The sequence below is a fragment of the Lithobates pipiens genome, unplaced genomic scaffold (assembly GCF_037356315.1).
Source record: "Lithobates pipiens isolate NorthernLeopardFrog02 unplaced genomic scaffold, aLitPip1_a1.2 Scaffold_13, whole genome shotgun sequence".
NCBI lineage: Eukaryota > Metazoa > Chordata > Amphibia > Anura > Ranidae > Lithobates > Lithobates pipiens.
This window is the reverse complement of record NW_027507718.1, coordinates 368,478,991-368,494,729: the sequence shown is the minus strand read 5'-3', so window position 1 is coordinate 368,494,729 and position 15,739 is coordinate 368,478,991. Positions and strand designations below refer to the sequence as shown.

The 15,739-nt window shown below is 39.1% G+C and overlaps 1 protein-coding gene across 1 annotated transcript in view; it reads right to left on the bottom strand.

The window, feature by feature from the left end:
- GALNTL6 (polypeptide N-acetylgalactosaminyltransferase like 6) overlaps positions 1-15,739 on the bottom strand; it is a 1,867,045-nt gene that overhangs the window by 457,152 nt on the left and 1,394,154 nt on the right. The window lies entirely within an intron of this gene.

Below are 15,739 nucleotides of genomic sequence, written 5' to 3'. Positions count from 1 at the left end.
TTGTTTTATTTAATAAATTTACAAAGTCAAATATATCACTTTTCAAATGTTAACATTACTTAACATCTCTTCTTTGCTGAAAAATGTGTCTCTATTTCAATTTGATTTAATTAAAAATGTAATTTAATGCTGCCGGTATTATTTTACGAGAGATCAAGTAATAACTACAATACAGTGCTACTGCATTGACTTTTTTTGTTTTCAAAGGGCTCCAAATTATGAAAAAAAAAATCCCATTCCAGTTTAGATGTTGTTAGTTGTCTTGGAGCATCTCTAAATTAATTACCTTGTAAAAGATTTGTGAATGCACAAGAAAACCGCAGTCATACACTTGCAATAAACTCTCTTGGAACCTCATATAAAGCAGATTTTATTTCTTAATTCCCAGTTCAATCTGCCATGCACACATTGCTTCACAGTTACATTAAGGATTGACTTAAAAAGAGTCAAATAAAGCATGATTAATATTCTCTTGACTGACAATAATGTTTAATATGTCACAGCAAATGCCCGCCACCCATCACTTTTGTGTTTTACAAGCAGGGAGAAAAGGTGTCCTCTGCCCTGAAATGGGTGATCTCCGATCTGCGTTTCACAAGCAGCATAAATTTCCCTAATTTGGCCAAAGGCAGTCAATTCAGAGACCCGGAGACAAGATAGCTTGCCACTTTTTACTTGTAACATAATATATTAGAGACAGATACACCTGCTGAACCACAGTTAAAGCTTATTTATCAGTCATTCATTGCCAACGCAGAACAAAATTAAAGGATAAAGAAAAAGAACACCTACTATGTGCTTCGATTCCTTGCATTGGTTTGAAATTTATGTCTCAATGGCCATGAATAGAAAATGCCAGTAGTGTATCATGCTGTAAATACATAGTTGTGACACGTACTGGGGAATTTTCCAAGTGTAATCTATTCTTTCATATTTATGCTGTATATTTGTTATTTTCAGTACGGATATAGTACAGCTTCTGCCTACTAGACTATGCAGTTTCCATAATGAACATTAGATATATTGAGATAATTATTCTTTAGACAATGTTGGAAACAACAGTACCAGTGACACAAGCAAAGATATAAATCATTTTGTGTGCTGCATTTTCATGCATAACACTTATGTGTTAAAAGCTGGTAAGTAATGACTTGAATTAGTTATCCTAGACTCTCGCTACTAGGGTGTAGGATCTACCAGCAGCCCAAGAAATATGGCATACACATTTCCAGTATATAGAAAGGCAAATATGGTATTGCATGTAGTGATAGCATGCTTTCTTTTCCTTCATTTTTTTCTTAAAAATTATTTTCTCATTTCTAGAACTTGATTCATTTAAATTAATATGAAATTATAACACCATCTTGCTCCTTGAATTAGTCACGTTATAGCCAGAAATCATATACAAAGGATATTCTCACACACTATAATGAAGCAAGTTTTGTAATATCCTTTATGTGGTCCACCAAAACCTATGGTAATGCATGTACATGGTTAATGCCATGTCTAAGATGTTAGGGGATCAAGCTCTGTTGTGTGCCTATAATGGTCATGTGGCCTGTAATGTCTAAAAGATCATAAAGATAGCTTTACTGATCTACATTCTGCAAATTTCAAATATGTGGAATAGGCCAGGCAGGATTCAGACACTCTGGGGTTGAATTTCCAAATGGCCAATAAACTTTTTACTTGGTAAAGGCACATTTCCCCAGAACTTGAGACAATGAGACAAAGCTCTTCTGACATGCAATTTTCCATGCACATGACTGGGTATTCCTTGCAACTTAAAATTTCATCACATTTGCTAAGCTCTGGGGACAGTTCCCTTGCAAAGTGCATGTTCCTTTGCAAAATAAACAGCCTATTTTCCTTTAATAAACCAAACCCTCTGGGAGAGCCCATATAATTGTGCCCTTGGTTAGCATACATGAGAAGATTTGTTAATAATTCTGTAGCCACATATTTGCCTTTCAGCTATCTGACTTCAATATCAACCAACACATTGGGGGTTATTTACGAAAGGCAAATCCACTTTGCACTGCAAGTGCACTTGGAAGTGCATTCGCTCTAAATCTAAAAAAGAGGTAGATCTGAAATGTGTGGAAGCTCTGCTGATTTTTTCATCCAATCACGTGCAAGCTAAAATGTTGTTTTTCTTTCCTTGCATTTCCCTCTCAGATCTACAGCGACTACAAATCCAAAGTGGATTTTCCTTTCATAAATAACCCCCATTATGTGAAAGGATTATCAACTATAGTATGTCAGGTAAAACCTGTAATAAGTGTTTGCCTGACTGTGCTCATATAAAGGGTGTCTATATACATTGGTGTGATCGTAAACCTTTATTTTTTTTAAATAACAAACATGTTACATTATACTTGCAGCACCTTCTCTGTGCAATGGTTTTACACAGAACAACCATGATCCTTGTAATATTTTTATGTTTTTAAAGCTGGCAACTGGCTTTGCCCATGCATACTGGACACTTGCCCAGCTCCTCTGAACACCTTTTCTCCTGGCAGGAGTAAAAAATGTGCCTAAAGATGTTTAGGTGCATTTAGATTTGTTTAGGCATGTCAAGCATATACCAAAAGTGATAACCCCGAGCCAGACTCGGGACCGCATCGCTGAATGCAGGGAGACTTTACTTACCTTCTTCCATGGATCTAGCAATGTCCTCGCGCTGTGCGAGTGGCTCGTCCTCCGCTCCCTTCATCACGGAGCCAATCTCTGTTCCCTGCGAGGGTTGCGATGCACCGGGACAGAGAACGGCGCCAAATTCAAAAAGTGAAACACACACATTACATACAGTATAATTTAATATTACAGAATACATTGCTGTATGTAATTATTTCACATCCCCTTTGTCCCTAGTGGTCTGTCCAGTGTCCTGCATGCAGTTTTATAATATAGAGAGGTTCCTCCGTTTGCATTCTATATATGTTTTTAAAATTTGGACACTGGAGAAAGTCACGTTAGTATAATACAGATGGTTAGAACTCAATAATATCTGCTTCAATAAATGTGTTTTCATTTTGTTAATACTCATTTTACAATTGTATTCTTATTCTATTTTGTTTGATTGCAGATTTATATCTGTCTGTTGGTTCTATATCAATCACGTATACCCCTGATGAAGAGAGTTTAATCTTATAAAAATCTTGAAACGCATTGGGTTTCTATTTCCGCTGCAGTGCTATATGGTGTAGCAAAATGATCGTGATCTGTATATGATAATATATTGAATGTGTTTTTCCAGTTTCCTACAAACATGTAAATTGTATTGTCCATTATAATGTGTATATGTTCATATTTTTTGAATATTATTATGATTAAAAAAAATTGTATTGTTTTATTACATGTCTTATACATCAATTATTTACTTTTATTTTTTGGCCACTCATCCGGTTTGAAAGTCCCCCCCCCCCCCCTTTTGAGGAAACAATTTGTTTTTCAATACCAGTGTTACATAAAATGTATTATTTTATAAAGCTTATATCGCAGTCATTTGTCCAGCTTCCTTTACAACGTGAACAGTATGTGTGTAACTATAACCACTTACAGACCGAAAGGATTTACCCACCTCCCGGACATTTTTTGTCGTTTTTGTCGGAGTCGTTTTAACTGACAATTGCGCAGTCGTGCAATGCTGTGCACAAACAAAATGTATGTCCCTTTTGTCCCACAAATAGAACTTTCTTTTGGTGGTATTTATTTAATCAACTCTGCAGTTTTTATTTTTTGCGCTATAAACAAAAAAAGACCAAACAATTTTGAAAAAAAAATATTTTTTACTTTTTTCTATAATAAATATCCCAAATTAAAAAAACCAAAACATATTTCTGTATCAGTTTAGGCCAATATGTATTCTTCTACATATTTTTGGTAAAAAAAAATATCAATATACATATTGATTGGTTTGCACAAAAGTTATACCATCAACAAAATAGGGGATATATTTATGACATTTTTATTATTATTTTTTTTTTTTACTAGTAATGGTGGTGATCAGCGATTTTTAGCAGGACTACAATATTTTCAGACACTTTTAAAACTTTTTAGGGACCAGTGACATTTATACAGCGATCAGTGCTAAAAATAGCCACTGATTACTGTATAAATGTTACTGGCAGGGAATGAGTTAACACTAGGGGGTGATTAAGGGATTAAGTGTTCCCTAGGGAGGTGTTTCTAACTGTGGGGGGAGTGTACAGACTCTAGGAGGAGAGCGAACATTGTTCCTGATCACAGGAACAGCATATCTCTCTCTCTCTCTACTCCCCTGTCAGAACGGGGATCTGTTTGTTTACATACACAGATCCCAGTTCTGGCTCTCTGTGGAGCGATCGCGGGTGACAAGAGAACATTGCGGCTATCGGAAATGCGCATTGGCTCCGGTGTCGCGCCACGGCACATGCTCGCCCCTATAGCGTCTTAAAGCAGCCGACATACAGTGATAGCTAATCATGCAGCTGTGCCAACCTGCCACAGTACAACTGCTGTGGCTGGTCGGCAAGTAGTTAAAGAGGATCTTCAGTAATTTTTTTCAACTTTCTTCTTGGATTAAACATTTTTTTTCTGCCAGTAAATAACTGGTCATTAGGCTAGGCTTATGACATCATGCACAGGTCTCTCTCTCTCACTCTCGTGAGAGTTTGCCAGGAAGGGAGTGGGGATGAGTCATAAGAGGGCCAATGAGAGCTGCAGAGCTGGTCGTGTGCCTCTGTGTGTCTGTGTAAATCCAAGACGTGAACAGGCAGCAGCTTCAACTGTCCACAGTTAAAATGGTTGCAGTCATACTTAGTGGAGGGAGATTTCTGCAGCATATTTGGCAAGTACAGAATCACAGTATATATAAAATAATATGCAAAGTTGTTGAAGGGAAGCTTCAGAATGGCAACGATGTTTTTATTATAAATTATGTGAGCCGACTTTAACCAATATGAATCCTGGGAATTAAGATCCTGGGAAAACCACTTGCTGCCCAGGATGTTTATATACAAACGTGGGGCAGCAAGCAGTTAGATGAATCACTTTTAAGCAAAAAAAAGACAATGGTCTGCTGGCTAAATTAGAGATCAGTAAGAAACTTGGCGTTTTTTACTCCCATGTGCAAGAGGCCTTCAAAATAATTTAAAGTACAAATGATTGTAACAGAGGTACTTAGGGGAAGAAAAATCTGTCAGAATGAAAACTATTGACAGTTTTCCCAAAGTACTCTACTGGTCTACAATAGATAAGCTAAAGTTATTCTTTACTGCGAATGGCAAACTCTCTCAATATATGCTCTAGTAGTCTAGGTGAAAAAAAAGAATCCTCCAAGTGTCATTCAGAAACAATCATATTTCTAAAGGCAGCTTTAGTAATCAACAATCAATATCTATAGTACTCACATATTACATTGCTTTTGGTTTTACAATATTTTACATTTTAAACTCACCTTTAAGTAAAGAAATACCCATATTTTACTATGAGGTTATTATCAGTTAACAAAAGAACTTTTTTTAAAACTGTTCTTTTTCAGGCTTAATCCCACTATTTGTATTTTAACTGGCATATCATAACACTGCTTTATTTTATAACTAATTAAGAATTGTTGGTAATGCCAATTATTATATTGATTATGTATAAAGGTGACAGATGAAAGCGGTATACTGTATTTCCCTGTGGACACAGCCTTGCCAGTCTCCAGTTTATTGCTTTTAGTTTTTTTACATTTATCACATATTTATAACTAATTATCTTTCTCTCTTTTACATTATTTTTTATTACTTAAAAACATAATTCATTACTTTTTTTTTGGGGGGGGGGGGGGGGGGTGTCTTTAATACAGGTTTATCGTCCAAGATGGACTAGGGACTATGCACTATAGACTATGAGATATGTAGTGTGTATAGAGCAGTGCACATGACCAAAACTAACATGCACTGCTTAATCCAAAAAAAGGGAGATGATGGGGCAAAAGAGAGGTTCAGGAGCTCACAGAGGATGTTACAAGTAGGTAGAAGGACACAATAAGAAATGATTTATTGAAAGACAGTTTAGAGAGGCATTAGGTAGTGGATGTATATGGATTATTTTTAGAGAATAAGGATATCGTTTAGTGTCACTTTAATGTCTAATTCTGGTAACCAAAATAAAATGACCAGTACTTTTACCACGTTTATAATAAGAGAAGCAAAGGGTATTTTGCTTTCTTACAACCTGCGTATGGCCCCTTGGACCTGGAATGTCTACCCTGTTTCCCTGAAAATAAGACCTAGCGTGATTGTCGGTGATGGCTGCAATATAAGCCCTATGCCCCAAATAAGCCTGGGTAGGGCATATTTTCAGGGGGAAACAGGGTAGGGCTTATTTGGGGGGTAGGGCTTATATTGCAGCAATCACGCTGTGTGTGCAACTCCAGCATTTTAGTGCATAGGGGAGGCACAGGTGCAGCCTCCATCCTATCAAAGTATTTGGCTTTCTGAAATATGCTGTGATTGAATAGGCTGAACTCTGTATCAAGTTATACTCACATTTAGGGCCATATGCATTCAGGAATGAATGTCAAGAACACATAATACTCGTGTTCCAGGCATTTGTCTCTAAACACATAGGACTCTAAATACAAATACCGCTCAACACAATATTGAGGTCCATCCAGCCGCAAATTTCTGCCTGCCATAGACTTTGACAGGATGCAAGCAGTAGAGCTGGATGCTGCACCTGTGTCTATGGGGTGTCCTAAAACATTAGGATGTCATGAACAGATGCTAGATGCCTTGTGTGCAAGGGGCTTCTGATATGTGACTAAAAACCTTCAACTGCTCTAAATTTATTTTATTCTAAAGTCGGATACACACCAGGGCCAGACTGGCCTACCGAGATAGCAGGAAATTCCCCGGTAGGCCGTCTGTACTGGAGCAGCTTTGAGCTGTGGCTGCTACCGCCTGGCTGTTGGGCCAGTGTTGTCTGCCGCCTGTTTATTTACGTGTAGCCTGTCAATTTAAGCCTATTGTAGGGCAATTATGGGCAGTGGTGCCCGTAAAAAATAGAGCTGCGGGCCAACATGTCAACTGCCCATACACCATTCGGAAGATAGCCAGGCTCGGGAAAGCCCGTACACGCTTGGCCATTTTCAGGCAAACGGGCGCATGCACAGTGACATAATGGCACCAGGCGGTGCCATTTTTAAATGTAAGGCACTCACCTCAGTCTCAGTGGTAGTGTGCACCTCTCCACATCACGGCTGGTTAAGACCAGACCCTTACGCAGCCTTCTACCACCTCCTGTTACTCTCCTGTACCATATCTGCACAGCCTATGACAGGGGTAGACAACCTTGGCCCTCCAGCTGTTTTAAAACCACAAGTCTCATGAGACATTGCATGACCCTAACAATCACAGGCATGACTCCAAGAGGCAGAGGCATAATTGGATTTGTAGTTTCACCACAGCTGGAGGGACAAGATTGCCTACCCCTGGCCTATGACTACCTCCTGTACCATGTCCACACAGCCTACGACCACCTCCTGCTCCATGTCCACACAGCCTCTGACATCTCATGTACCATGTCCACACAGCCTCTGACATCTCCTGTACCATGTCAGCACAGCCTCTCTGACTTTATGCTGTATGGCTGGTATAATAATGATATGTAACTGGTATGAAATTATTTCCCGGGCTGGTTTTTAGTCCCAGTCTGGTCCTGGTACACACTATTCCTTTTTTTTTTCATTCAACCATGGGTGGTTGAACAAAAAAATCTGTCAGCTCCAGTCAGAGCCATGCGAGGCTAGTTCAGTGATCTCCCCGCTGAGCTGTATGTTCTGAAAGAGAGATCACCCCTCCGCCAGTACACTCTGATCAGCGCTCTCTGTCATTGGCAAGGTTGTATTGGTAAGTATGGTACATGCAGTACATTCAGGACTTTTTTGTCAGAGAATAGGTGCAGGGACTCACAACCCCCACCCATGGCAGGGAGTAGTGATGTGATACATTGTGTGCTCTTTGTCATTGGGTGTCACCAAACTGTTTCAGGGGCATTGTTTATTAAAACCAAGAGTGTGTAACACACCAAATGGCAGGGTTTGGGAGTGCGTAACCTACAGAATGCAGGTTTCAGAAGTGCACTACACACAGAGTGTAGGATTTAGGAGTGCACTACACACAGAGGGGGTTATTTACGAAAGGCAAATCCACTTTGCACTGCAAGTGCACTGAAAGTGCACTTGGAAGTGCAGTCACTCTAAATCTAAGGGGTAGATCTGAAATGTGGATTTTATCATTCAATCATGTGCAAGCTAAAATGCTGTTTTTTATTGTCCTTGCATGTCCCCCTCGGATCTACAGTGACTTTATTTCCAAGTGCACTTTCAGTGCACTTTTAAGTGCACTTGTAGTGCAAAGTGGATTTTTTTTAAATAAACCCCAGAGTTTAGGATTCAGGAGTGCACTACACAGAGAATGCAGGGTTCAGGAGTGTACTACACACAGAACACAGGGTTCAGGAGTGTACTACACACATAATGCAGGGTCCAGGAGTGTACTACTCACAGAATGCAGGGTTCAGGTGTGCACTACACACAGAGTGCAGAGTTCAGGAGTGCACTATACACAGATTGCAGGGTTCAGGAATATATATTTCACAGGCCAGTTTACAACCAAAAATGGCCCCTGTCCAAATTCTCCCCACAACCCCCCTCCCCAGTACAGAGCTTTCCCCCAAACTCCCCTGTTATGAAATTGTAATCCCACCCATAAACACATGTTATCCCAACATCTGTTCCTCTCTTGCCCCCTCTTGAGTGCAGAGAGGTTCAAGTGCAACCGCCAGGTGAGATGCACTGCCACTTGCAAACACACAAGCGATAGGAGATAGCGGTGAGCTCAGGGCCAGTTCTAGAGGTGGCAGAACTCCTTTCCATCAGATTCAGCTCAAAAAAGCCCTGGGTACATGAAAATGCTGCTGTCAGTATACACATATCATTGCAATAGTGTCCCTCTAACAAGCAGTCACCAAATAGCCAAAAGTATTTGACATTTTTGTGAGATGCAGACTTTGGTTTAAAACCTTTTGCTTCTGTTTAGTTAGTTTCTGCTTAATTAAGGCTATACAGGTTTTACAAAGTATAAAAGTGTATGCTTTATTTATTTGTGATAAATATTTCCACAGAAAAGCAAAAGAAGAGTGATCAGTTAGTTATTACTGCTTGTGAAAGGGTTGTTTTTCGGTTGCCTGAGGCATTGACTGAAATCATTTTCTGCACATCCTAGAGGCAAACCACAATTAACATTTTATGTGTTGCATGTACCTCAAGAAACAATAATGACTTCTTAGCTATTATTACACCCATCAACAAGATACAGAGCGTCATATAGATTTTTTCTATAGAAAAGCAGAACTGAGGGGGATGATTGTCACTAGATACCACACCTGTGCCCATTTATATAATTCAAAGCACAGGGGAAAAAAAAATAAGTCCATTATTATTTGATCTGTAGAGAGATCTCAGAAATAACAATAAATAAGAATACTTATAAGTACTTGTATGGAAATGTATACATTACTTATATATAAATTATACAAGAATATGGTGAAGAACAAGATATATAGAAAAAGGCCTTATGGTTTAGTAAAAACATAATAATGTATTATCTTTATTTGTCTTGCAATGAAGATTAAGATGGGTGCATTTTACCATGGAGTGTAAAAACACTGAATATTTCTGGTACCCTGGATGTCTAAAAATCACCCATAGACATGAAACGTTGAAGGCGGCTGTACGCAGTTATCCACATAAAGTAGCCAACAGATGTAATGCACTAAATACAGCTAAAGTGCGTTCAATGCATTATGTCTGAGAGCGGCTCCTAAACGTTGTACTTGGTTCTTTATGATGTGATCATTCTTCAATAAAAGCTTTGGACTATACTTGATGATCCTTGGAGTGCTGGAAAATATGTGCATTGATCTGTGATGTCTCCAGCTGATACTTGCTGCAGCACCCGCTACTTTTGAGTCCATTCCAGGAATGTGTGTGATGGGAATATTGACAATATCTTGAAGGAAGGTGTTACAGAGCCCCATTTGCTTGAATGGGTCAGGTTCACATGACAGGGGGAATCATTCTTGCTGCACCACAAAGCAAAGTATCACAGAAATATACAAATATTATACACATAAATATATAGGGAATATACAACCGGTCTGGCTAACTTTGTAGCTTAACTGCCTGTTTTTAATAGCCCCCCCACCACAAAAGTACATTTAAAGTGGAACTACACTACTGAAAATTCTATTTAATTTATTTTTACTATTCAAAGGAAACTCGCCAATCCATCCACATCACCATGTTTTATTTTGTTGAGAAACCCATTTGAAAAATACCCCTCTAGCATTTTTATCTGCAGCCAACTTGAGTAAGGACAAATAATTCATTTTACATTTACCACCCTGCCCTGAAGCACCTACCCCAATGTTGAGGGCATGCTGCCTGGTACAGTTCAAGAGGGGGGCGCCCGCTCGTCCCCACCCCCTTTCCTGGCCGGCTGGGCTGTATGCTCGGATAAGGGTTTGGTATGGATTTTGGGGTTCCCCTTAAAGTCCTTACCAGACCAAAGGACCTGGTGTTGTCTGAGGGGGGAACCCCACACCAATTTTTTTTTTCATTTTGGTGGGGGTTCCCCTTTATCCTCAGCACACAAGTCGCATCAAGATGATCCAACTTCTGGTGCGACTTCTATTCAAATCAAATTTGAGGGCATGTTCTCAATTTTCCCGATGGAAAAACTTCTGATCGCGTGTATGCAATTCCGACACGCAAAAACTCACGCATGCTCAGATTCAACTACGAGAAGGAAGCTAATGGCTATTGAACTTCCTTTTCAAGTCCCATTGAATGTGTTGTACGTCACCACATTCTAAACTTGGTGTGACCATGTGTAGGCAAGACAGCTTGAGCGGAATTCCGTCGGAATTCCATCGGGAAAACCATCAGACCTTTTTCCAACCATAATTCCGATCGTGTGTAGGTGGCATTAGGGATGTTAAGGCTAAAATACATCTAATTTAAGCCAGCCATGGATGGATTGAATGTCAGACGGTTCAGCAGGAACCAGCCAAGATTTGATCATCTATGGGCAGGCTGGTTGTACTGAATTCATTCCATCGATCAACTTCAGTACAACCAGACTGTCTGATTTTTTTCATGCAATCACTGCCGGCAGCTATAGCCACCAGCAGTGATTATTATGTTTTTCCGGCAAGGAAGGTTGTCTGTGCTCCCTGCTGGATATAGTATATAGCATTGCGGGAGGGATTCCCCATTAACACTGGCTGTGTTGATCGGGAATCAAGCACTTTTCTTTCCTTGCACCCATGGTGAAAGGTAAGACAACCGTAAAATCTATGGGCTAATTTACTCCCCTGGGACAATGCAAGAGGATCGCTGGAGGAAATTCACATGACTGTCACACTGGCTCTACGGAGAGAGGCATATTTTTCTAAACTGACTGTACCCATCACAGCCACACAAACCAAAAAAATTAGTAGTCTGTGTTACATAAGCACATAAGCAAGATGTCTACAAAAATGAGTCTGTATATATGATAACCAGGCTTACAGCAAAGCAAAATCAGTTTCCAATAGGTTCTATGATCTCTTTAGCACTAAGAAGGTTCCTTTTTTTCAAATTTCAAAAGTGTGGGCGCAGGTAACGTAGATGAAACAAATTTCAGTCTAATCATTACAGTATTGAAGTCTGTACATTAAATCTGTCTGAACATGTTTTCATATTCCTGGCAGCTACAGTCTTTCTTCTAATTAATAGAAAGCTGCTTATACCACTAGGTGGAAGTCACACTCCAGAAAGGTTATCCCATGCTCTAGGACCATTAGATACAGTAAGACACATTTTACAACATTTTTAGACCAACGACTTTTTCCATAAGCTAATTCCTGACCTTTCTCTCACAAAGAACACATTTGACTAAACCATAGCTTTTTATATATACATTTTGTGCTGTAAATATCGATATATAGGAACAGATATAAATACGGTAGGCTTAATTAGGACTTGTGCAGAAAATGAAAATTTGGCACTATGGAAGTAAAAAAAATAAAACATAGTTAGAGAACTCAAATGTGACATTTTTACTCTGTTGCATGTATATCTATAGACTGCTATATATTGTCAAGTATCTGTAGTGAAATTGCATTAGCACGGTGAAGGTTTATGATGAAGCTCTATTAAACAAAAGATGATTAAAAATCTCATTAAATGTAGGCATTGCCTATGGTTATCCATCATTTGTAAGGGCAGGGAGAATCCGTGACGTTTAAGGCATACTTTAAATCCTTAATGTATTTTTTTTTTTTTAAAGCAGCACAAGGGAGGGCACTTACAGTATATTGTGTGTCCTTTGTGCTGGTGACTGCTGTTTTCTGCCCCCCCCCCCATACCCCCACAGTGGTAATCTTCTGGTGATTTGGAGGTTAATACAATTCCTAAACTTTGCATTCTTTAGGAATGCAGACAATGCCCACCCATTACACCCCTCTTATCCTTTCATAGAAGCTGTACTATAGCTTCCATCAATGTAAAGCTCTCTATGAATAGGGGACAAGGGAATTACAGGTTCACCTCCTTCATTCAAAGAATGCTTTTTCATTTTTGGGAGCTCTAGTAGAAATTCTATGGATGTAGGAGGAGGAAGAGAGGGCAGGCATAGTTGGCACTGAACATTTAGAAGTATTATTGAAACATTTATCACAGTAGCATGTATGAAATAAGAATGTAAGTATAGACAGCAAGCAAAATAATAGCCATCAGTGTTTTTACATTTTCAATTTGCTGAATATAAGCAGGACTAAAGTCAAGCATGATTTGGAAAGCCAATATCAATGTAAGCCCTCTTTTTCTGAATGCATCCCCAGCCTTGTGATGAGGACCTAGAGACCTAGATAATCATTATCTGACCAGGCTGGACACATAACTTTACAGAAGTCGATGTGTTATTCTTTTCTGCCATATGTAATCATTACAACTACTCTATTACAGGGTGATATTAGACCCCTAACTACATATGATTTGGAAAGCCAATATCAATGTAAGCCCTCTTTTTTAGAATGCATCTCCAGCTTTGTGATGTGTTCCTAGAGACCTAGAGGATCATTATCTGACCAGGCTGGACACAGAACTTTCCAGAAGTTGATGTGTTATTTTTTTCTGTCATATGTAATCTTCACAACTACTCTATTACAAGATGATATTAGACCCCTGGCTACATAATATGTATCTATCAGATTGCAAATTTGGAATACTCATTCAGGGTTCTTGCTCATACACATTATGGGAATGTCACTGGGCCGACTGAAACCTGGGGCATCTAAACATTTTGGGCCTTGCTTATGTGGTTGTGGTTTGGTGGAGACATGTAAGCTGAGGCCAATCCTTATTATTGTATCACCTGGGCTGCTCAGGAGTAGCAGTGATCCTTTCCTCTTAATGGCACCTCCATGTATCAGTAACCGTGGCATGATTTTGCATGCGCTAAACAGCATGATACAACAGCATTGTGCAATTTAGTGTGCTTTGATTAAAAAAAAGGGTCAAGAACTTCTTACCCCATGCTTATCACAGGTAGAGCAGCCCTTTAAATTAACTGGGCTGCCATATCACGTGCATGGACATTCTAATTATTACCTAGGCAAACTATAGAATGCCTAAAAAGACATGTCAATGTATGAAATGCTTCATATTGCATACATTTCCTAGACATTCTATATAATGTCAAAAGGCTTGCTCTAGTGGCATATTTATTATTTGACTTCAGCCACTTTCACTTTTGGTGTCTGTTCGGCTGTGACAAATTCGCACAGCAGATGCTAGGCCATACCCTGCTGTAGGACAATGGCAGAGCAAGGTGTAGCATCTGGGCAAGAATCATGTTTTGAAAAAATGCAGCAATGGTTCTACCAAGTGCTATCTAAAGTTTGAGCCTCTAAGTGATTTCTAACCAAAATCACTTACCAAAAGTTGTTGAGAGATGTGAAAAATACGAAAATGACTGCTATGATGGGACAGTGAAACTATTGGCTGCTGAATCGCTATGATGTCATGCTGGGAGAAAACATAAATGATGATTTATCATGTTAGGAAAAGTGTCAGTGCTATCCAGTTTTACATCATGGACGCATAATTCATCCTTACTCATAATTAACTCATCATTTCCGTAATTTTTTTTAACGTACTTCATGATGCTCATGTGTCCATTGGCCATGGAAGACGTGACAGAATGTTAAAACAGCTTTCACCCAAGTACAAGAATATTTTTTGTCATGATATTAAACTGTACGTTTACCTTCATGAGCTGTGCCAGAAAAATCAAAAAAGTCTTTAAAAAAGTGCTGTGGTGAAGTCTGTTTTTTTTTTCTGAATTCAATTCTCATTTCAGGTTGCACTCATCTATTATCAGTCCCGTCCTGACAGGGAATACACATTTATAATTGTGTACCAAGATCATCTAAGTTTGTAGTTCTTAAGGCTCTGACATCAAAGAGAGCGGAAGAAGTAACAAACAACCTTGTGGCTATATTTACATTGCATGGAGCACCGTAGATTCCACAGTCTGACAACGGCAGTGAATTTTCTAATAATGTGGTGAGTAGCCTAGAAGGAGTACTGGTCGACTTTGAAGATGGTCCATGGCACGCCTCACCACTTGCCAAGCCATTGTAGTGTCTTAACCACTTAAGGACCAGGCCTCTTTTTCAGACTTGGTGTTTACATGTTTAAAACAGTTTTTTTTGCTAGAAAATTACTTAGAACCCCCAAACATTTTATATTGTTTTTTTCTAACACCCTAGAGAATAAAATGGCGGTCATTGAAATACTTTTTTTCACACCGTATTTGCGCAGTGGTCTTACAAGCGCACTTTTTTTTTTAAAAATTCCCTTTTTTGAATAAAAAAATAAGACAACAGTAAAATTAGCCCAATTTTTTTTTATATTGTGAAAGATAATGGTACGCCGAGTAAATTGATACCCAACATGTCACGCTGCAAAATTGCACCCGCTCGTGGAATGGCGTCAAACTTTTAGCCTCAAAAATCTCCATAAGCGTCATTAAAAAAATTCTACAGGTTGCATTTTTTGTGTTACAGAGAAGGTCTAGGGCTAGAATTATTGCTCTCGCTCTACTGATCGCGGCGATACCTCACAAGTGTGGTTTTACCACCGCTTTCATACTCATGTATGCGCTCGCTTCTGTGCGCAAGCTCGTTGTGACGAGGTGTTTTTAAAAAACTTGTTTTTTTCTTATTTATTTATTTTAATTTATTTTATTTATTTTTACACTGTTTTTAAAAAAAAAAAAAATGGATCACTTTTATTCCTATTACAAGGAATGTAAACATCCCTTGTAATAGAAAAAAGCATGACAGGTCCTCTTAAATATGAGATCTGGGGTCAAAAAGTCCTCAGATCTCATATTTGGGCTAAAATGCAACAACAAAAATTATTTTTTTTTTTTTAAAATGACATTTAAAAAAAATATACCTTTAAGAGGTATGGGCGGAAGTGTCGTTTTGACGTCGCTTCCGCCCTCCTATGGTATAGAGATAAGTGGGGGCCATCTTAGCCTCACTTGTCTCTATGCCCGGCTAGGAAGAGGACCCGATTGCCTCCGCCTCTACCGACGGCTCCGGTAAGCGGCGGAAGGTGCGGGAGGGCGGTGGGAGGGGGGGTGGCACACGG